The following is a 23,033-nucleotide window of genomic DNA, read 5'->3' as shown; positions in this document are numbered from 1 at the left end:
GACGTCCAAATCCATTTTATATGTTCCCAGCCCGGACTGTCGGTGATGTTTCAATCGACAAAGAAATTGAATCCCCGAAGTGGGACCCCTTAGACTGTTACTTGGGGGCGAGGAAGAGGGGTGAATAACAGGGGACGAGGACTGCCCCAACCACTCCTACCAGCAGCTCGAGGTTCACCGGTAGGGTGTTATCATTGTGGGATTTACAGAATCCCCTAATTTGTTTGGCAAGTGTTAGAACAAGTGCTTGAACAATTCAGCCCTCCATCGGGAGTAGCCCTGCTTCAGTATGTGGATGATTATTGGTATCTGGGGAGGAAGAAGGCAGGGTAAAAGAAGCCACGAATGAGTTATTGAACTTTTTGGGACAGCAAGGTTTGAGGGTCTCAAAAAAAAAAAAAATAAAAATTGCAATACGTGGAAACAGAAGTGAAGTACTTGGGACATCTAGTCAGTGAAGGGAGTCGAAAAAAATAAATCCTATAAATCCTGAGAGGATCAAAGGAATAGTAGACTTACCTCTGCCAAAGACCAAGAGGGAACTGAGAAAATTTTGGGGGCTGACCGGGTACTGTAGACTGTGGATAGAGGAGTATGCTCAAAAGACTAAAGGACTATATTCCAAACTGTTAGCTGAAGAACCAAATGTATTGGTTTGGACAGAAGAAGAGGAGGATTTAGTGGAAGATTTAAAACAGAGCCTAATCAGAGCTCCAGTTTTAGCCTTATCTTCTTTGGAGAAATCTTTTCAACTATTTGTAACTGTAGACAAAGGGGCTGCGTTAGGAACTCAAGAGTGTGGGGGGATAAGCGGCAGCCAGTGGCCTATTTATCTAAACTCTTAGATCTGGTCTCCGAGGGTGGCCAGGGGAATGACAGAAGTTAGCACCCCTCACCAAGTAAAAACCATTTTAGCCCAAACCACAGGAAAACGGCTAACCAATTCAAGAATACTGAAGTATGAAGGAATTTTAATTGAAAAGGATGATTTGATTTTAACTACCAGCCCTTGCCTTAACCCAGTGAGCTTTTTGTGGAAAAAAAAAAATAGAGGCAAAGGATGAAGAACTTACACATGAATGCATAGATGTAATTGAGTACCAGACTAGGATACGATCTGACTTAAGGGAAGAACCCCTATCTGGGGGTCTTCATTCGTTCGTAGACGGTTCTTCAAGAGTGATAGAAGGAAAGAGGTGTAATGGATATGCGGTGGTGCATGGAGTGAGTCAACTGTGGAACTTGGATAATGAGGTGAAGTCTCTGTGCTCAAAGAGCAATTAAGACTGGCTTTGCTATATCTCTTGTGCAGCCCAGGGGAGTGAAGGCTTGTCTGGCTATCACAGAATACATAAATGACCGGGTAGTCTTGGGGAGCCAGGACAGCCCTGCTTTTCGTCAGCAGAGACAGTAAAATCAAGATAACAGAGACCTTGTGTAGCTCTTTGTTTCCTTGAGAGGCTACCATGCCCGGTAATTGACCTTTGCCTCGTTACCTGTGAAATGCATATTAAAGTTGACACCCCTGTATATGCTAATGAAGATTTTAGAGATCATGCTAAACATATTTGACTATAGCACTCGTCTCTCCACCCGAATCATACTACACGTCACCTAGGGGAGGGAAACCTTGTAATTTGGGGGATAAAAGGATGGAGAAAATGACTGTTAAATTGGGAGAGAAGAAACTTGATACCTGATCAACCAGTCGACGGGCTGTGTTCTCTCCCTTCACCCCAGGCAGGGATGCCTTTCTGGGTAAGCGTTGCGCCTTTCACCCTCTGGTGAATGTTACCCCGGGTTGTTGTACTATCATTATTTTTGCTAGCAATATTAACCTTAAGTAATTAGCGCTATTGTAGTTAGTGAATTTATCAATGGCAATCTCAAATCTGTTCTGTCGCTCTCAATAAAATAACTAATTTTGATTATTTGTGAATCTGACTCAGTGAAAGTCCTTTGGTGGGACTCTGATAGTAAATCAGTGGAAGTCCTGGGACTCTGACAGACAAGTATTGAAACTACAGTCCTTTTAACGCGACACCAACAAGTAAAAGCATCTGAAAAATTACCTAGTGCATGGTCCGCTCAAATATGTGAGATGTATACCTTAAACCAGGCACTTAAATTAACTGGAAAAAGGGGAAGGAACAATATATACAGACTCTCGCTATGCCTTTGGGGCAGTGCATACCTTTGGTAAAATTTGGGAAGAACGAGGACTAATAAACAGCAAAGGGAAAGAACTTTTACACGAAGAACGTACAAAGCAGGTGTTAGCTAATATATTAATACCAAGTGAAATAGCAGCTTTACATGTTAAAGGTCACCAGAGAGACAATTCAATTACCGCAAGGGGAAACAGATTAGTGGGTAAAGTGGCAAAAGAGGCAGCCTTGGGGCAGGAGAAGCAATGACAGAAGCAGGGGCAGTGGAGAAATGCGGTAAATGGATTCTGCCTGATGGAAGGGAAATGGTCAACAAACAATGTGAGAAATAGTGACAGTGTTACAACAGGGAAGCCATTGGGGAACACATGCAATGTGAGAATAGTTTTGTGGAAGTACAGATGCTTTGGCATATACACAATAGCCAAACAAATTTGTGAGGGATGTATTATTTGTAGAAAAGTAAACAAGAAAGCCTTGAGAAAGCAATCTTCAGGAGGAGGAGAGCCCGGCTTGAGACCATTCCAAAGTATACAGGTATACTTCACTGAACTACCACCAACAGGCAGGCTAAAAGATCTTTTAGTCCTAGTGGACCGCCTTACTGGATGGGTGGAAGCCTACCCCTTGGTGTCAGCTACTGCAGCAGGGGTAATTAAGATAATACTAGAACAAATTATTCCCAGATACGGGTTAGTGGAGAATATAAACTCAGATCAGGGCAGTCATTTTACTTCTAAAATCCTTCAAGGAATTGCGGAAAGTTTAGGGATAGTGTGGGAATTTCATATCCCCTAGCATCCCCCATCATCAGGAAAAGTTGAGGATGAACCAGACCATTAAGAGACCATTGTTGAAACTGATTTTAGAAACCAAATTACCATGGACTAAATGTTTACCAATAGCACTGTTGAGGATCCAGACTTCTAGGAAAGATACAGGTCTCTCGCCCTATGAGATGCTTTTTGGACTACCTTATATGGGTAACAGAGAAGACTTGCCCACTTTGGAAACTAAAGATGTGTTTCTTAAGAACTGTATACTGGGGTTGTCGTCTTCTTTCTCTCTCCTCAGAAATAAAGGACTTCTTGCTCAAACTCCACCCATTGGAATTTGCAGTCCATGCCTTCCGACCAGGAGATTGGGTCTTGATCAAATCCTGTAAGGAAACCAAGCTCCAATCAGAATGGAAAGGCCCCTTCCAAGTGTTACTGACCACTGAGACTGCAGTGAGGACGGCCGACAGGGGTTGGACTCACTACACTCAGCTAAAAGGACCAGTTGAACCCCCGCCAACAGATCCAGTGGAACAGTGGACTGTACATTCTACTGACAGCCTGCTGTGAGTAACCCTAAAGAGACAATAAGCCATAGGTTAGGGCGGGATGATCCAGTTGGGAGATATAAATCTGTGTACGGCATGAATTTTAAGAAGCATTTTGCGATGATACTAGTCATAGGGGCGGTGATGTACGCCTAGATCACCTACGAAGTGCACACCCAGATTACCCGGTTAGGCTTATCATAAATATCACTAAAGGAAATACCCCACAGACTGTATGCTTTGATGCCTGTCAAGTACTGAAGTGTGGGAATCTAGAGGCCCAAAGATGGTTGAGTGGCGAAAACAGTTACCTGTTCCCAGAAATTTGGAGGGTCACAGAGGGATATCACGAGGCTGCACCTTGTGACTGATGGAGTGAAGTGTGGTGGACCACCCAAATTGGAGGGTGGACCGTTGATGACGAGTGGATCAAGTCTTCTTATTATTACCCTCTCAAAAAGAAAATACATTTTTACAAAGGATCACCTTCCCCAGAGTGTGGCCTTTTTGAATGTAATCCTCTGTTGATAACTATAACCCAGGGGGATGATACGGCTAACCTAATATATGGAATAGGAGCAGATGTGTCTGGAAGAGATCCAAGGGGAAGATTTAGAATAGACATACTGGAAAATAGCAGTTAAGCAGAAGGGACAACTATGACTACTAAAACTCCCAGTAATACAACAGAGGGAACCACTGAATGATCCAGCTTTGGTCACGGTTACTGAGATTAAAGATCTTAGACAAACATTTGGGATTGAAACAGGGTACGGTGAGACAAATGCTAATGAAGATTTTAGAGATCATGCTAAACATATATGACTATAGCACTCGTCTCTCCACCCAAATCATACTACACATCACCTAGGGGAGGGAAACCTCGTAATTCCTCGTAATTCAAAGGAAATAAACTAGTCAGATAATCCCTTTTAGGTGTAGCATAAAGAGAAGTAAACAGAGGCAGGACATCCAGGAAGAATTTTAGGCGCCTCGGACAGACTGTGAACCCTGGAGTACCTAACCAATGGGAAACAGGGGAGGGAAAAATTCGGCCGGGATTAGGGAATACAAAGGTGTGTTTCAAGAACTGGAAGTGTGCCTACTTGCTAGGTCACCCGCTCTTGCAAGAACATGAATAAAAACGTGCTTCACAGAGGATTCTGCCTGAGCCTATTTCATTTGGACCGGAACTTGTTTCTCACAGTTGTGACCAAGGTGTATTAAGTGATGTAAATTGATCTATTGTTAGCTTCGACCCCGTGTGTGGTGAGAATTGATAAGAACAATGCACTCCCCATAACACTTCTCCATGTTATCAGCCTCTGATCTTAATCCCAGGAGTCAATGTCATAATCCATCACTGTTAACGAGTGTGAGCTCCCCTAGGCAGGGGCCTTATCTCACTTGGTATCTAAAGGCCATACGAGGTTATGGCAATAGTGCAATTAAGTAAAGGTTACATTGGCCTGAAAGTGTTAGCACTGCCTCTTTGGAAACACTTCTATGTTATCAAAGACCAGAGGAAGCAAAAGTAAATGCCTTTATATGCTACAACTCACATGTCTCTTCCTGGCACTTCCATCACTGGGACCTTCCAACCCAGCAGATCCCAGTACCAACAACACAGAAAGAGAAATTGCCAGCTTTGGGCACCTATCAGCACAGACACATGCAAGTTTGAAGGCAGGATTGCGCATGCTGGAAACGTGCTCAAAACAATTTGCCATTTATTGCCACTAAATGTTCCATTTACTACCAGAAATGTTTCCTGAGGTGAAGGTAAAGAATAAACACACAGGCAGTAATATTTTATCAGTATGCCCTATTTGGCCCTGTTGCCTGCATCGATCAAAATAGCACACCCATTGAGCAAACTGAACTCTAGAATAACAATCCCATGTAAAATAAAACAGCAACATAATCCCATCTTCAACCTGCCATCTGGGGAACATCTGCCACAAACAGCAAAAATGATTCCTTCTCCAGGTCACTCCATCAGGCCAAGGAAAGTTGCTGCCTTCATCTCACCTAATTCCTGTCCCAGCTAGAAAGAAGCTGATCTTGCACTGACAGGCTCTGCCAAGAATTCAAGTAAAGGTCTCCTCTTTCAGTAGCACCTACACTGCCTGCCCTTCATACAGGTCACGAGCTACCTACTAAAATTATTTGCAGTGGTCCCCTTAAAGGCAAAAGTATCTACAATGCCCTTAAAACACAGTTGCCTCTGCCTATGACTCAGCTGCAGATTTAACTGCAATGTAGATGATCCTGGGACAACTGGGTCAAGGCTGCCAAAGAATATTGCCTCTGGACACAGTTCATTGGAAAGAGTGATCACTCACCCTTGCCTCATTTATTACCTCAACCACTTGGCTTCACATCTGCAACTCACCTTTCCTCCCACGTTTGCCCAGTGTGGCTGGGCAGGGGATGCGGGCACTGTGCCTTCCCTCACTCCTTCCTTCCACATATGGTATTTCAGTACCTAGGTCAAATCCAAGTTTTGGAATTCAGTTGAGAAGCAAGCAAATTAAAACAATCTATGTTCACAGAATCACAGAATCATAGGGTTGGAAGGGACCTCTGGAGATCATCTAGTCCAACCCCCCTGCCAGAGCAGGGTCACCTAGAGCAGGTTGCACAGGAATGTGTCCAGGAGGGTTTTGAATGTCTCCAGAGTTGGAGACTCCACCACCTCTCTGGGCAGCCTGTTCTGTCGGAGGATGTCGGAGTGGGAGACGGACCCGGAGTAACGATGGAGTCTCAATATGAGTATGATCGTTCTCCCTTTATTCAAGTTTTCACAGAGTATATATAGACAGGCAATAAGAGCACGCGCTAGCGGCAGCTATATGATTGGCTTACAGTCTCTGTTCACGCACTGTCCATGCAGTTCATTCACAGATCAGGTTGGTTACAAGAATTCACATAGTAAATTGCTTAGTCATTAGCACAACATGTTTTCTACCTTCTCAGTCCCTGTTTTTCCCATGTACTAATTCCATCTTCTACCACCTGTTTTGCCCTTAATCTAATCTCTCATAGTAGGGAGGCTGGCTCACGTGAACATTTTCTCTCAGACACATTCCTACAATCCCCCCTTTTTCTTCTTGAGCCAGCCAGACCTTATGCATGGCATTTTCTATCATGTCAGTCACTTTGCGGAGAACACACGAGGCTACCATAATCAATAATAATATAACCAACAATAGCATGAGCCCTTGCTTTAGTAAGTCTGATAACCATCCCGTTATACCCCATGAGCTTGACCAATCATCGAAATCATTTTTGACCGCTTTTAATTTGGACATGTTATCCTTGTTGTGACGCTCTTAGCAGGTCATATACTAAACACAATTAAAAACAGAATCAAAAAGAACCCTGCTAAGGCAATAAATACCCAGATTCCTAAATTTAGCCCAGAAAGCCAATTTCTTTGGATTTACCCACGAGAAATCCTTTTGTAATATTTCAAATGCATTGCGGTTGCTGACAGCACAAGCGACCCTGGAAAAACAATCGTGGTAACATTTCGATCATCATAGTTACTGGTTTTGAAAAGGTATGTGGCAAAAATACCCACTCTAACGCAGTCAGGCTCTTTGCGAGTGCATCATCCCACTGTCCTATCAGGGCATAAAGTTGAAATTCTTGTAGGAAGGTGTTCAGTGCGTCTTGCAGCAGTAGTAGACTATATCTTATCTTGCAACATACTGTAATGCCTTCAGAGCTGTTGGGGTTAATGAACATAAAACTTGGGGGGGGGGGGCGGGGGCAGACACAGTGCTTCAGGGCATCCCCTGTACCTTCAAAGTGCGCTCATGTCTCTCTCCCCCTGTCTGACCTGAGACAGCCTCCTTATATCCTGCACTGGATTGACTGGAGAAGTACAGGCTAGAGTCGCTGCATGCATGGCCAGTGCACGCAGCGAGTCCCACCAGACTCTCCTGCGCTGGATCGAGTAGAAAAGTACAGGCTAGAGTCGCTGCACACATGGCCAGTGTATGCAGCGAGTCTCACCAAACTCATGATCCAGCTTTGCTAACAGCAGCTGTCTGATACGTGACTACATTGTTGAAGTCCCTTCTTGTTATCTTCTTCTGTGAAGGTCGGGTTCTCGTGGATACACACATAGTTTTTAGAGCAACATATTCTACAACTCGTACAAGGGTACGATGCAAAGCGGCATCTACAACTGATCGTATAATGCTTATTAAACACGGCAAACAGCATACTAAACATAACAGACAAATTCCTTCCACACAGGCGATGAGTATAATTTGCTTCAACCAACCCCACCCCCAAGTCCATCCAGCAAAGAGATTTCACCCAGTGGTCTCCACAAGTTGCTGGTTCGGTCGGTGCAGTTCCTGCAGCTGGGCATGGATGGATTTGGAGTGGTCACTTAGATTCATACAATACAGTCCTTTAAAATCTTGACAACCATGTCTGTGAGCTGAAAGCAAAAAACCAGTAGCAGTTCTGTTTTGCAACATCGCATATCGAATACTATCTACATCTAGCAATAACTCAGACAGAGCGGTACTAGTAGCATTGTTAAACTTATCCTTGGCAGCAATAGAGTCCTTGTTATCACAAATCCTTGGCAGCAAAAGAGTCCTTATTAGCAAGAGTGCATGCGGACTCCCTGTTCTTGCTGGTACTGTGCTTTGATCTTCTTCCACAACAGGCCAAGATTCTCAAGCAGCTAGATAAGGTGTCTGTGAGTCCATTACAGGCTTATGTCATCCAAATGTTTTTCTTGCAAGCGCCCGAGAATGAATAACAATTGGTGTGATATATGTGTTTTCCAGCACCCAGGTGCAAGTCCCTTGCATGTATTTACAGTCCTCCTCGCCGATTTTCCGTTGCTTTCCCATATTCCACCCCCTTGCTCAAGAGACCGCTTCTGAGAAAATGGTCACGTGAGCCAGCCTCCCTACTATGAGAGATTAGATTAAGGGCAAAACAGGTGGTAGAAGATGGAATTAGTACATGGGAAAAACGGGGACTGAGAAGGTAGAAAACATGTTGTGCTAATGACTAAGCAATTTACTATGTGAATTCTTGTAACCAACCTGATCTGTGAATGAACTGCATGGACAGCGCATGAACAGAGACTGTAAGCCAATCATATAGCTGCCGCTAGCGCGTGCTCTTATTGCCTGTCCATATATACTCTGTGAAAACTTGAATAAAGGGAGAACGATCATACTCATATTGAGACTCCATCGTTACTCCGGGTCCGTCTCCCACTCCGACATCCTCCGACATCTGGTAGCAGAGGATGGTTCAGCGCGACTGAGTTCTCCGAGACTGCAGTAAGCAGCTAGAGGAGGGGAGTGGGAAACTTCGGCTGGGAGACGTGCTGCTTGGGCGCATCAGCGGGAGCAGACAACGGCGTGAGGTCGCTCCTCACCTCCCAGGCGCAGCTAAGGAAACAGAAGCTGCGGCCACGCTACTCGCTGGGATCCTCTCTAAGAGAGGGATTGAAACACCAGCGAAACTGTTGCTCAAACTGATTAAGCCGGGGCAGGAGATGGGGCAACAAGTAACAAAAGAAGAAGGGGCTATATTAAGACTTCTCCTGCATATCCTCTCTAAGAGAGGGGTGAAATACGATGAGCGTATGCTCTGAAGGTTGTTAACCTGGTGCAGAGAGAACGGATTCGCACCAGAGCCCCAGACAGCTTTTAAACCAGAAATATGGGAGGCTGTTGGGAAAAAACTGTGGGAAGTGATAAGTAAAGGAGACAAAGAGGCATCACCGTTAGCGACGACATGGTGGTTGGTGTTATCGACCTTACAAGATATGAACGCGGAGCAAGCCACAGCAGCCGGGGCTTTTGCAGCATTACAACCCACGGGAGGGGGATCGAACAGGCCAGGTCCGAAGGTCTGGGACGATCCCCTGCTGATCCCCTCTGCTCCACCTGAGGCCGATGGAGGAGGCAGAATGTCAGCAGAGAAGGACAGAGCCGGAGCTGTTTGCTCCTGACATTGCCCGCCTCACCCCCTCCCCTCCCCAGTCGTCTCCCTGAGATAACAGTGCTGTTTTTGTATGTCTGCTGTGTAAGTGTGTGTGGGCGCCGGCTTATACCTGCTGATCAGCATGTGTGCTACTGTTTGCTTTTTGTTGTGTGCAGTGTCGTTAGGTGACTCCACTTGAGCAGGTGTTCTGCCCGGTGTGGTACTGTTTTCGTATGCAACTAGGGCTGACACTCCGTCAAGTGAAGAAGTTTGTGTATACACAATGTTTAGACATAAGGCGAGTGCGCCCCAGGTAGATACACCAGGATGGGCTGTAGAACCGATGGAAGTCCTGAAATATTGGGGGAGTTTTCATGAGCCGACACGTTTACACTCTCGGGAACGGCTTGCCCGTGCAGGGCGTATCGCTGGTTGTTTGTTGTTTGTCTATAAGATCGTGGTTGGTTGGGAAAAGGAGTTGAGACAAAATCTATAGGATGCTCTGTATGAAAATGAGAAACTTAAGGAAAAATGAGAAACTGAGCTCTTGTTGCAAAGGCAGACTTTTATGTCAGTTGTAAGTGATGGAAAAAAAAAAAAAAGAGAGAGAAAAAAAAGAAAAAAGAAAAAAAAAAGAAAAAGGAAAAAAGAAAAAAAAAAGAAAAAAAAAAGAAAAAAAGAAAAAAAAGGAAAAAAAGAGAAAGAAAAAAAAGAAAAAATGAAAAAGAGAAAAAAAAAGAAAAAAAAAAAAAAAAAAAAAAAGAAACCAAACAGGAACAATTAGATGGGAAATGTGCCATGTTAGCACAAAAGTATGCCATAAGCATTATGAGAAAGCATCAGAAAAAGAGAAATAGGACACCTGATTCAAAGCAGTACCATAGAGATATGGTTTTGGTTTTTTTCTATATGTGTATATGTTATTGCATGCCTTAGTAGATTGCTCTGTGTTATACCCTGCGAGACTAAAATGAACCCCAGCAGAAGCGGTCTCTTGAGCAAGGGGGTGGAATATGGGAAAGCAACGGAAAATCGGCGAGGAGGACTGTAAATACATGCAAGGGACTCGCACCTGGGTGCTGGAAAACACATATATCACACCAATTGTTATTCATTCTCGGGCGCTTGCAAGAAAAACATTTGGATGACATAAGCCTGTAATGGACTCACAGACACCTTATCTAGCTGCTTGAGAATCTTGGCCTGTTGTGGAAGAAGATCAAAGCACAGTACCAGCAAGAACAGGGAGTCCGCATGCGCTCTTGCTAACAAGGACTCTTTTGCTGCCAAGGATTTATGATAACAAGGACTCTCTTGCTGCCAAGGATAAGTTTAACAATGCTACTAGTACCGCTATTTCTGAGTTATTGCTAGATGTAGATAGTATTCGATATGCGATGTTGCAAAAAAGAACTGCTACTGATTTTTTGCTTTCAGCTCACAGACATGGTTGTCAAGATTTTAAAGGACTGTATTGTGTGAATCTAAGTGACCACTCCAAATCCATCCATGCCCAGCTGCAGGAACTGCACCGACCGAACCAGCAACTTGTGGAGACCACTGGGTGAAATCTCTTTGCTGGATGGACTTGGGGGTGGGGTTGGTTGAAGCAAATTATACTCATCGCCTGTGTGGAAGGAATTTGTCTGTTATGTTTAGTATGCTGTTTGCTGTGTTTAATAAGCATTATACGATCAGCTGTAAATGCCGCTTTGCATCGTACCCTTGAACAAGTTGTAGAATATGTTGCTCTAAAAACTATGTGTGTATCCATGAGAACCTGACCTTCACAGAAGAAGATAACAAGAAGGGATTACAACAATGTAGACACGTATCAGACAGCTGCTGTTAGCGAAGCTGGATCATGAGTTTGGTGAGACTCGCTGCATACGCTGGCCACGTGTGCAGCGACTCTAGCCTGTACTTTTCTACTCGATCCAGCGCAGGAGAGTCTGGTGGGACTCGCTGCGTGCACTGGCCATGCATGCAGCGACTCTAGCCTGTACTTCTCCAGTCAATCCAGTGCAGGATATAAGGAGGCTGTCTCGCGTCAGAGAGGGGGAGAGAGACATGAGCACACTTTGAAGGTACAGGGGATGCCCTGAAGCACTGTGTCTGCCCCCCCCCCCCCATAAGTTTTATGTTCATTAACCCCAACAGCTCAGAAGGCATCACAGTATGTTGCAAGATAAGATATAGTCTACTACTGCTGCAAGACGCACTGAACACCTTCCTACAAGAATTTCAACTTTATGCCCTGATAGGACAGTGGGATGATGCACTCGCAAAGAGCCTGACTGCATTAGAGTGGGTATTTTTGCCACATACCTTTTCAAAACCAGTAATTATGATGATTGAAATGTTACCACAATTGTTTTTCCAGGGTCGCTTGTGCTGTCAGCAACCGCAATGTATTTGAAATATTACAAAAGGATTTCTCGTGGGTAAATCCAAAGAAATTGGCTTTCTGGGCTAAATTTAGGAATCTGGGTATTTATTGCCTTAGCAGGGTTCTTTTTGATTCTGTTTTTAATTGTGTTTAGTATATGACCTGCTAAGAGCGTCACAACAAGGATAACATGTCCAAATTAAAAGCGGTCAAAAATGGTTTCGATGATTAGTCAAGCTCATGGGGTATAACGGGATGGTTATCAGACTTACTAAAGCAAGGGCTCATGCTATTGTTGGTTATATTATTATTGATTATGGTAGCCTCGTGTGTTCTCCGCAAAGTGACTGACATGATAGAAAATGCCATGCATAAGGTCTGGCTGGCTCAAGAAGAAAAAGGGGGGATTGTAGGAATGTGTCTGAGAGAAAATGGTCACGTGAGCCAGCCTCCCTACTATGAGAGATTAGATTAAGGGCAAAACAGGTGGTAGAAGATGGAATTAGTACATGGGAAAAACGGGGACTGAGAAGGTAGAAAACATGTTGTGCTAATGACTAAGCAATTTACTATGTGAATTCTTGTAACCAACCTGATCTGTGAATGAACTGCATGGACAGCGCATGAACAGAGACTGTAAGCCAATCATATAGCTGCCGCTAGCGCGTGCTCTTATTGCCTGTCTATATATACTCTGTGAAAACTTGAATAAAGGGAGAACGATCATACTCATATTGAGACTCCATCGTTACTCCGGGTCCGTCTCCCACTCCGACATCCTCCGACACTGTTCCAGTGCTCTGCCACCCTCAAAGTAAAGAAGATCCTCCTCATGTTTAGGTGGAACTGCCTATGCTCAAGTTTGTGTGCCCATTACCTCTTGTCCTGTTGCCAGGCACCACTGAAAAGAGCCTGGCCCCATCCTCCTGACACCCACCCTTTAAGTATTTATAAGTGTTGATAAGGTCCCCCCTCAGCCGCCTTTTTTCCAGACTGAAGAGACCCAAATCCCTCAGCCTTTCTTCATAAGAGAGGTGTTCCAGTCCCCTAATCATCTTGGTAGCCCTTTGCTGCACCCTCTCCAGCAGTTCCCTGTCCTTCTTGAACTGGATAGCCCAGAACTGGACACAGTACTCCAGGTGTGGCCTCACCAGGGCAGAGTAGAGGGGGAGGATGGCCTCCCTCGACCTGCTGGCCACACTCTTCTTGATGCAGCCCAGGATGCCGTTGGCCTTCTTGGCCACAAGGGCACACTGCTGCCTCATGGTCATCCTGGTGTCCACCAGGACTCCCAGGTCTCTTTCCACAGAGCTGCTCTCCAGCAGGTCAGCCCCCAACCTGTACTGGTGCATGGGGTTATTCCTCCCCAGGTGCAGCACCCTACACTTGCCCTTATTGAATTTCGTAAGATTCCTCTCCGCCCAATGTTATACTGGAAATTATATACCGGGTCAGATTAGATGGTACAGTGATCTCCTCTGGCCATTCCACCCACCCTTGAAAGCCATCACTTTCAAAAACATGTTGGGCTATATATAAGAGCAAGTATGATGGCGAGATACCCATGCAGGATGGAAAGCCTGTGGCTGACACTTACAGGTGGGTGAGATGAGGAGCAGTCAAAGCGTTTCTGGAGCTGTACAGCAGCAGATAATGTCAAGAGGAGAAATTCAGCTGAAGTTTGCCAGTGAGCAAGCGGAAATGGCTGAACAGTCCAGGCCTTAATCACATTACAGATGCATGACAGCTTGGGGCACCAAGGCTAAAAAAACAAAATAAACCAAAAAACCAAAGCAACAACAACAACATTAAAGTTTGTTATGGTTTGAGAAACCCACAACAATTTATTGTAGTTTAGACAATTATTCTATCATCCAATGACTCCTCTCCACCTGGGAAGAGGAATTGGGAAAAAACAAGGAAACACTAGGGTTGAAATATAAACAGATTTAATTGAATAAGACTGAATAATCAACATTAATAATACTAAAGAACCAATATTGATACTGACACCAATATAAAATATACAAGGATTATACTCAGCCAATTCTGTCAGCAAGAAGCTGTGCACTCCCAGCAGTAGACAGCAAATGTTGGACACTGTGAGCGCAACAGCTTCGTGAGGAAGGGAAGGCCTCAGGGGTCTGCCACTGGGGCAAGAAGTTCTCAGGATTGCAGGCATCAAGGAAGAGCGAGAGCTTCTCAGCAAACTTTCTAATTTATATTGAATGTGAGGTTCATGGTATGAAGTAATCCTGTTGGCCAACTTGGGTCAAGTGCCTGGGTCTTGCTCCTCCTCATCCCTGCACTTGGCTAATTTGAAAACACTGAGACCTTGAAACCTGCATATCGTAGCTGGCTTTAAAGTAAATATTTTCACAAATTCAGACACTAGAGTCTTTTAAAAGTGCAGTTTTCCCTAGCATTAGGAGAGAAATTAGTCCTGTGTCACTCAAACCAGGACATTGTTACATTTTGCATTTGGATCAGTGAAACACTACAGAGTATCAGACATCAGGAAGGACAAAGGACAACAGAATCGTATGTTTCTCAGAGAAGGTGCCACACTAAACTTCAGTCTAGAGAGGTCGGGTGCAGGATCTCAGGCAAAGCAGAGTGTAAGTAAAAACAAGAGGTAGAGAGGTATTCTCCAGAGGCACATCCTAGAGAGGTGCATTTCTATTCATTGCCACAGATCTAAGTCTAAGTGGTTTTGAGTCTGCGATGTGAGACAGCACAGAGGTGGTGGTGGCCAGAGCTCAGAGCATGCATCAACCTGATTGCTTCACTGGCCAAGACTGTTGTGTTAAAGGAAAGCTCAGGACCTGCTTCAGATAGCATGTGGACTGATGGATACAACCAGCCCACACTCCTTCCCAAGCTGCAGCATAAGGGAGTGTATCTCTCATGCCAGAGAAGGGCTATGAAATCTACAGCTAAAGAAGCATAAATCTCTTAAATCACCAGCTGTGCTCATTCAGCAGGGAAAGACAGAGCACATAAATCTTCACAGACTCACTTCTTCACAGGCAGGAACTTCTTTTTTGGTGGCATTTCAAGTGCCTTTAATCAGACATGTCATTTGGATTAGGCTAAAGGACAGGTTTAGTGTCTCTCTTTTGCCAGCTGTCTCACCTCCTTGCTCAGGCTAATCCCAGCATCACAGAGAGACCAGACCTTCAGCACTTATTTGGATGACAGGATGGCCAGGGTAGGGGAGGACAGTCAGTGGTTGGTAAGCTCACTTGGATCTGAGGAGCATTGGGTTCAGTCCTAAAACTTTCCATTGCTATCATTAAGCAAGTCCATATATATCCCTTGAGGGTCAAAGGTCTCTTAGGGTTGCCATTCTGAATGGCCACATCAGGCATTTCAGGGCAAAGCAGCGATAAAATCAGGTGTACCTACACTGTTGGTTAAGCTTGAGACCAAGCCCAGTGCTGAGATGAGACAACCCCACTGTAAAGCCGATAATAAACGGTTGCCCTATCCTGAGCCTCAGTGCTGCCTGGAGAGGCTCATTCTCTCAATGGCTTTGACCTACCTTGGTACAGGCAAAGTTGAGCATACGACATCCCTGCCTGTCTGTAGGTGTCCCAAACCCAGTTCTTTCTGGGTCATAGGCTTTGTACAGGCAGCAGTAGGGACAGAACACATGTCTGGGAGATCGGACCTGTTCTTCATCTCAATACATGGATGTGACTGCAGAAGTCAACAGACAACAAGTTACTAAAGAGATGCTTCCTTTTTCTTCTTCCATCCATGATGCTCTGCCCATAATCAGATGCAAGCTATGTTTATCATACAGTAATTGCCCACTAGGAGAAAATTACCCAAATATGCATTTAACTTTCCTTAGCTGATGTTCACCACAGGCAACAAGGGCTCACCAGCACCCCTGCTGCTGCTCCATCCATTCACCACTGCAGCTTTGGTGATGGAACAGCCTAAGACTTTGCAGCAATGACATGGCGGGCAGAAGAGTTTCCCAGGTCAGGAGCATTTGTAAGGGGCCAAGCAAACACCCCAGGTGAGCGACAGAACCTGTAGACTTTCAAATTGGATCAGCAGAAGCTTGATGCAGCAGCGACCATGTTCTGCAGCAGCACTCAATGCCAGGAAGCAGGATCAGTGTCATCTACAGGAACGGTGTCTGATTTAGACACCCTCCATTCCTTCCACCCCTTCTACTTTCCTTGTGCTGTAGGTATACCTGTTGGGTTTTTTTTTCCCCTCCAGCTCAGTGAGGATGAAGCGGACACACAGGGGAGATTGGCAGCCCACAGTGGCTCCTCAAGGAGCTCAGCCCAGCTCAGCTTTCTCCTGCTCAGCTGTCAGAGACATGGCAGAGGGAAAATCCCTCTGGCCTCGCAGCTTCACTTCCCAGCTACTTCCCAGACCCAATCTCTTTCGGGAAGAGTACCAGATTTGACAAAACATAAGGCTTTTGCATTGAACGTGTAGATTGACACACTCAAAGGACTTGGGGCAGGACTTACACATGCCACTGAAGTAATTGAAGTAGAAAACCTTGGAGCTGGAATTAAGACCCAAAGGGAGGGAGGGGGAACAACCGGCTCCACTCTGGTCCTTGAATAAGCGTGTGCATTATCAGCACAGGTACAGCCACACAGAAAAGCTCATTGTGGAGGTCCTCAGTGACAAATGTGGGACCAGATGGCACGAGTTCTGCTGTGCCCATCTCCAGCTATGTGTTGCAATCCTGGGTGCACATCACCAACCCTCCAGGACCAGACATATGCCCAGATCACAGCAGTTTAACATGGCAGTCAGTAGAGAAGCATGCAAGGTGTCATGGAGCAGCTTCTGACAAGTCCAAAGGGCTCGGATAACAAGTTGTTGTCTGAAAACGCATGTGGTGCAGGGGTTATCACTGAACGGAGGGCACATCTGCTAAGAAATCATCCTGGTGTGCTTCTGGGTCGCCCTGCAAATTTTTTCAACCATCCATCACAAAACACTGCAGGAATTTCTCGGGGAGTTAGGAGAGGTGAACGCTCTACAAGAGGCTAACCTCTACAAGAAGTCAGCCAACTAGGAAAGGTTAAAAGGAGCTGGGAAATGTTGCTGGCCCTGTAAAACATTCACATTAGCAAGATACAGCCACTGATCATCTCAATCGGTTTATTTCAACACCATTCTCTCCTTCTGTGCTTTCTCCATCAGATCGTGCATTTAAATTGCAACCTATATGGTATGGTATGTAACTCCTTACAGTGCCACTAACACATGGTTACTGTAGTCAAAGCAACACACAGACACTATACATCTCTCCCCTTTCTCAGTGCCTCATGAGGCCATCACCTGATTCAGGGCAGACAGAGGAGGCAAAGTCCAGGGAGCAAAGGCTGATGTTGGCCTTCAAAACACCAGGACTGCTATTCACAGGATGAGATGCAGCCATGAAGGTGATGGGGACATGAGATACTCCCTTTCAGCTGCCAAAGAGCATGCCACTGTCCATACCATTGGCAGGATGGGCAGATGTTTCCTTGTCCTTGGCTGAAAATTTGCCACTGCCCTATATTCAATTGCTACTTACTTGTATTTACAGATTCCTCTAGTTTTTATTTAAATGGGTTCATCCATTTTCTGAGTGGGAAAACCCACCAATTTCCATTCTCTTCTTTTTCTCCAGATTCCATGTATTTTCGTAGCACAAGAAAGCACCAGAAGCTGGGGTGTCTCTGTGACCAGATCTGTGATTGGTGCTTCTGTACAAGCACTGAGGGAAGATATTAGTAAAGTAGCATAACAATTGCTGTCATTACCTACAGCCCTTAAAAAAGACTTACCAGGAAGAAAAACAGAATTTGATGAATGTGGAAGGCATCCTGGTTTTAGTGTTGGACCAGAAGCAGCCCTCCTTACAGAAATCTTAGATACTATTTAAACATAGAACTGGGAAAAAAAGATCACAGATAACAGAGTCTGTGAATCATATAGCCATGGATGTTTTTGTTTACAAGATTTTTTGACTGATTCAAATAGTTTGCGAACATTTTCAGATATACATTTTCAACTTTGTGTTTTCAAACATTAAAATGCTTCTTTGCAAATAGCTATCTCATGGTCTGATAATAAAATCAGTTTTGAGATAAAACCCGAAGGATTCATAATTATATTTATGAATTTATGATTTACCAGATATTTGTCTAGGAGATACTGGAATAAAACATTAGAGAGGAAGAGGTTCAAACTAAGTGTTAAGCACAGCTATTCTTTACATTAATCATTTATGCTTCACTGTAACGACATGTTTTTAGCATGGATTTCACTTTAATCTTTTACTTCAATCCACTGAGTCCCACTGTGCCACTAGTGGTGAAATGCTTAAAGACAGTCACAACACCAAAAAGTTTACATCACAAATAGATAAAATCAAATAGTATATGGAGGGAAATGGGGAAGGTACACAGAAAAGGCACATAACACAGATGGGATAAAGATGCAGGTCTCATTCACTGTTTCCACCACCCATACCCTCAGGTTTCTCTGCTGACAATGGCATGTATTACTTTTTACAGCTATTAAGGACAGTTTGCAAAGTAGTTAGAGCACTGGTTCCTGATCCTCTTGCTCCTGGCATAGGGACCGAGCAGGGCTCCAAGTCATTAGTTGAAATAATACCACCCTCTACTGAGTAGTGACAGGTCCAAGCCACCATAAATAATAGCTAGGTACTCTTAGAGACTCCTCCAAAAAGTCTGGGAAAACAGAAATCCTTCCCTTCACAGACATTCTAACTTTGACCAGAACAAAGAAAAGGTTCAGAAAGCAGTGAACAGGCTTAATGCTACCAAATCTCCAAGTCCCTCCTCTGGGAGCTATTGTGCAGCAAGTTAAGAAGGAAACACATGCAGAGAGTTTAAGAAGAAGAGGTGAGGAGCAAAGGGGAGCCCTGGCATCACTGCTGGGGGAAGGCACTGGCTCTTGGCACAGCAAAAGTGGCAGCAGCTACTCAACAGCATCATCTTATATTGGCTCTGGGAGCCCTCCAGCGGCTGCGCACCCCTCGCTGCCTACAAGAGGAATCTTGTGGGTGCTGCTGTCCCCATCCCCAAACAGGAGAGGCAGCAGGACCCTACAGTGGAGTAGCTGCTGAGATGAGAAGAGGGAGTTGGACTTAATCAGCCCTTATTCCAGTCTGAAGCAAAAGCAGAAAACCTCAAGCTAAGCCCTGATAAGGAATACACACTCCAAGGTTAAACTTAACAACATCATGGGATCACTGTATGGGAGATGATGTGGAGGGGAGCATGGTCAGCTCTCCACAAGCCCTGAGCTCTGCAGATTAGCAAACTGCACAGTAAGTTTACTAAAGCTAAACATGGAAGGAAAGAGCAAGCATTTGCGCAAGGATTCTAGGCAAAAGCTGGAGCTCAGCTTATTTCAAACATAGCTTAACAGTTAACAACAAGGAGGAGAACGACTCACAACTTGTCAGGGATATGGGAGATCGGAGAGAGCAGGGTACCAGGAGACACCAGAGCACTCTTCCACCGCTGAACCTTGGCACAAGTGCTCAAATGATTTCAAAAGAAGAGGGATTATTTTTTTTTGTTTGGCTTTCTTTTTTTACACCTAGGGATGACAACAACCAGCGAGCACAAGGGGTAAATCACAGTTGGCTTGCAGGCTCCAGGTTCAGGAGGAGGAACTGCCTCAAGCCACCTCCTTTGGCAGATTGCAAGAGCTTCCTCCAGAGCACTTGAAAACCAGCCCCTTTTGCCCCATCACACACATGAAGTGGGTGTTTGCAGCCCAAATCTGCAGTCCCGTTCCTTTAGATGGAAAATGGTAATGCTCTGATTCCCTCTGTTGCATTTTTCACATGACTGACCACAAAACTATTAATATCTGAATCCAGAGCTGGTTCAGCTAGACAACTCATTCCCTCCAAGGAGAGGAAAACCACAACTTCTTCCATCCCTGGAAAAACCTTTTGTGACTGCAAGACCAGCAGCTCAGATGTAGTAAGGACAGTTCTGGTTTGCTGATACACCTCAGCGGAGAACATCAACCAGCATGAGAGAGTTCGGCTTGTTTCTTCTCTGCCTCCTTCGCATCTCCAGGAAGGGTGAGTTCTGAGCTTGCTATGAATCCCGGTCTGATCAGGGCTTTTCTTCTCACTCTAGTCAAAGTGCCAGGGGAATTGCCTAATACAATGAACTCTCCAAGAATTGCACCATCCATCGCATTGCTTAAAAGGATTGTGAAATTCCAGGTGCATGTGGGAATATCGGAAAAAACTCAAAGGCTTGAGTCTGCAATCATCAGAAATCTTTAGTTTGGTGTTTTTTGCTTTTTTAACTCGTGCAGGGAGTTATTCTTCATCTGACTTTTCCCCTGCATTGTCAGTTGGATGTAGCATGTCCATCACCACCCAGAAGTGCTGTTTCATGTTCCTAGGGGTTATTATGCAACAGATGCAATTTACTCCAGTTCCACTGAGCACTTAAACTCATGTTTAACTTCAAGTATGCACTTAAATTCCATTAAACTCAATGGGATTTGCTTAGATATACTGCCAAATAGTGTTTGCTAGAGCAAGGCTAGTGTCTGTGGTGGTCTCCAGCTCTTGATCTTGTTATTGTGTTCGTGACCTCAAATCGTTTCCACTGACAACTAGCAGATACACTGACCTGACAGCTCCTTTCAGGAGTTACCTCATGTAAGGTGTGTAGGCTATTTGCCTATGACCTTCAAACCCATGAACAAATGGAGGCTGGATATTATCAAGAGGAAGCCACGCTGAAGCTTTAAGTTAAAGTTAAATTATACACAAGATGCTGACTACTCCCTCCACTCATAACCAAGGCAAACTGTTTCCATAGAAATGGGTGGAGCTGGTGACATTAGAAGCACTTATTTTTAACATTATTTCTCATGTGGAAGGCAATGGGATGTTTACGTGCTAAAAATAATGTGTTCTTTTCTTAAGATAAAAAAATGCAAACCAAAAAGGTGGCAGAGAAAAGCAAATCATGTACTTAAAAGCACATGATCTGCAGTTCTCCAAAAGTAAGGGTTACAGTGACATGCTGTAAAATAACCAAAAATAATATGTAATAAACTAGAAAGCAATAGCATTTTCTGTTTTCACTGCCAGGTCTTTGTGCTCAAAGTCCATGAGCTTCCTGGAGCTCCTGTGGCCGTGTAGCCTTGTATATTAGATTACCTAGGCTGCAAAAGGTACTCATTTAGTTATAATGAATGACAAGGCAGCCCGACTCCAGATCTCAGTAATCAAAATACTGACTTGGCCCTGATTCTAGATAAATAACAGCAGAGAACCGGTCCTACGTCGGCCTTTGTCCATTGTGCAGCATGCAATAGATTAATACAAGCTGCACTGCCACTGAGGTATATTTGCCAAATATTATGGAGAACAGATATATGAACAAGCAAAAAATCTTATCTTAGAGTTTACTCGATTAATGCGATGGTTGAACACCCACAGATCACAGTGAAGCCAGCTTGACCAGGGATGGGTGGCAATTACAGGACACCTTTACATTTTTTTCAGTTATTCTCAGCTATTGAGGGGAAAGCTCCTGATTTAATGAAGCCATCAAGTGAGTTTTATAAGACAGGAATCTAGCCACAGATGTTCCTGAAGCCACAATCTGCTGCTACAGCTGTTACAATTAGCAAGACAGTGGAAAGATACACATAACTATATGGAAAGCATTGCCTGCAGGTGCTGTTTGTTGATGCTGTTGGTTCCTGAGGAAGAGAAATGGATGAGACATTGAGTTTTCCCTATATACTTCAGAGGTGGGGAGTGTCCAGTTAGGTGAAGGCTGTTTTCATCATTAGACAGAAACAATCAGGCTGGGTCTGGTGGCAACAAGGTTCAGCTTCCCCAGACTGCGCTAGGATTTACTGTAACTAAATTTGGTCAAGAGAACAAAATCCCAACATCTCAGCTGACATCTCAGCTGGAAAAAGTCAGGATTTCCTCTGCCATGACAGCAGGCCAAGGCCTATCTGGGAAGACACTGGCAGCTAGAGTCCATGCCGTGACAACCTGCTCTGCTAACAGGGAGATGCTCTCTGTACTGTCAAGGGCATCCTCCTTCCTACAACAGGAGCTTATACAGGGAACTTGCCTCTTCTCACCAGCCTTTGTAAGATGAGGATCTCCAAGTCTTTAGAATCATAGAATCATTTAGGTTGGAAAAGACCCTTGGGATCATCGAGTCCAACCATCAACTCCACTCTACAAAGTTCTCCCCTACACCATATCCCTTAACACCACATCTAAATGAGTCTTAAACACATTCAGGGATGGTGACTCCACCACCTCCCTGGGCAGCCTATTCCAGTGTCTGACCACTCTTTCTGTGAAGAATTTTTTTCCTAATGTCCAGTCTAAACCTACCCTGCTGCAGCTTGAAGCCATTCCCTCTTGTTCTATCGCTAATTACCTGTGAGAAGAGACCAGCACCAACCTCTCTACAATGTCCTTTCAAGTAGTTGTAGAGAGCGATGAGGTCTCCCCTCAGCCTCCTCTTCCTCAAACTAAACAGTCCCAGCTCCTTCAATCGCTCCTCATAAGATTTATTCTCCAGGCCCTTCACCAGCTTCGTTGCCCTCCTCTGCACTCGCTCCAGCACCTCGATATCTCTCTCGTGTTGAGGTTCCCAGAACTGGACACAATACTCAAGGTGTGGCCTCACCAGTGCTGAGTACAGGGGGACAATCACCTCCCTCCTTCTGCTGGTCACACTATTTCTAATACAAGCCAGGATGCCATTGGCCCTCTTGGCCACCTGGGCACACTGCTGGCTCATGTTCAGCCGCTTGTCAATTAGAACCCCCAGGTCCTTTTCTGCCAGGCAGCTCTCCAGCCACACTTCCCCAAGCCTGTAACGATGCAGGGGGTTGTTGTGGCCCAAGTGCAGGACCCGGCACTTGGCCCTGTTGAAGCTCATTCCATTAGCATTGGCCCATCGGTCCAATCTATCCAAGTCTCTCTGTAGAGCCTCCCTATCCTCATGCAGATCAACACTCCCGCTTAACTTGGTGTCATCTGCAAACTTGCTGATGATACACTCTATGTCCTTATCAAGGTCATCAATAAAGATGTTAAACAGAAATGGTCCCAACACCGAGCCCTGAGGGACACCACTTGTGACTGGCTGCCAGCTGG

General features: G+C 44.8%; 1 pseudogene; it reads left to right on the top strand.

Moving 5' to 3' along the window:
* The first annotated feature begins 19,903 nt into the window (after positions 1 to 19,903).
* LOC141735661 (uncharacterized) overlaps positions 19,904 to 23,033 on the top strand; it is a 26,677-nt pseudogene continuing 23,547 nt past the window's right edge.

Source organism: Larus michahellis, chromosome W (genome assembly GCF_964199755.1).
Source record: "Larus michahellis chromosome W, bLarMic1.1, whole genome shotgun sequence".
Lineage (NCBI taxonomy): Eukaryota > Metazoa > Chordata > Aves > Charadriiformes > Laridae > Larus > Larus michahellis.
This window is presented reverse-complemented; position numbering and strand designations above follow the sequence as displayed.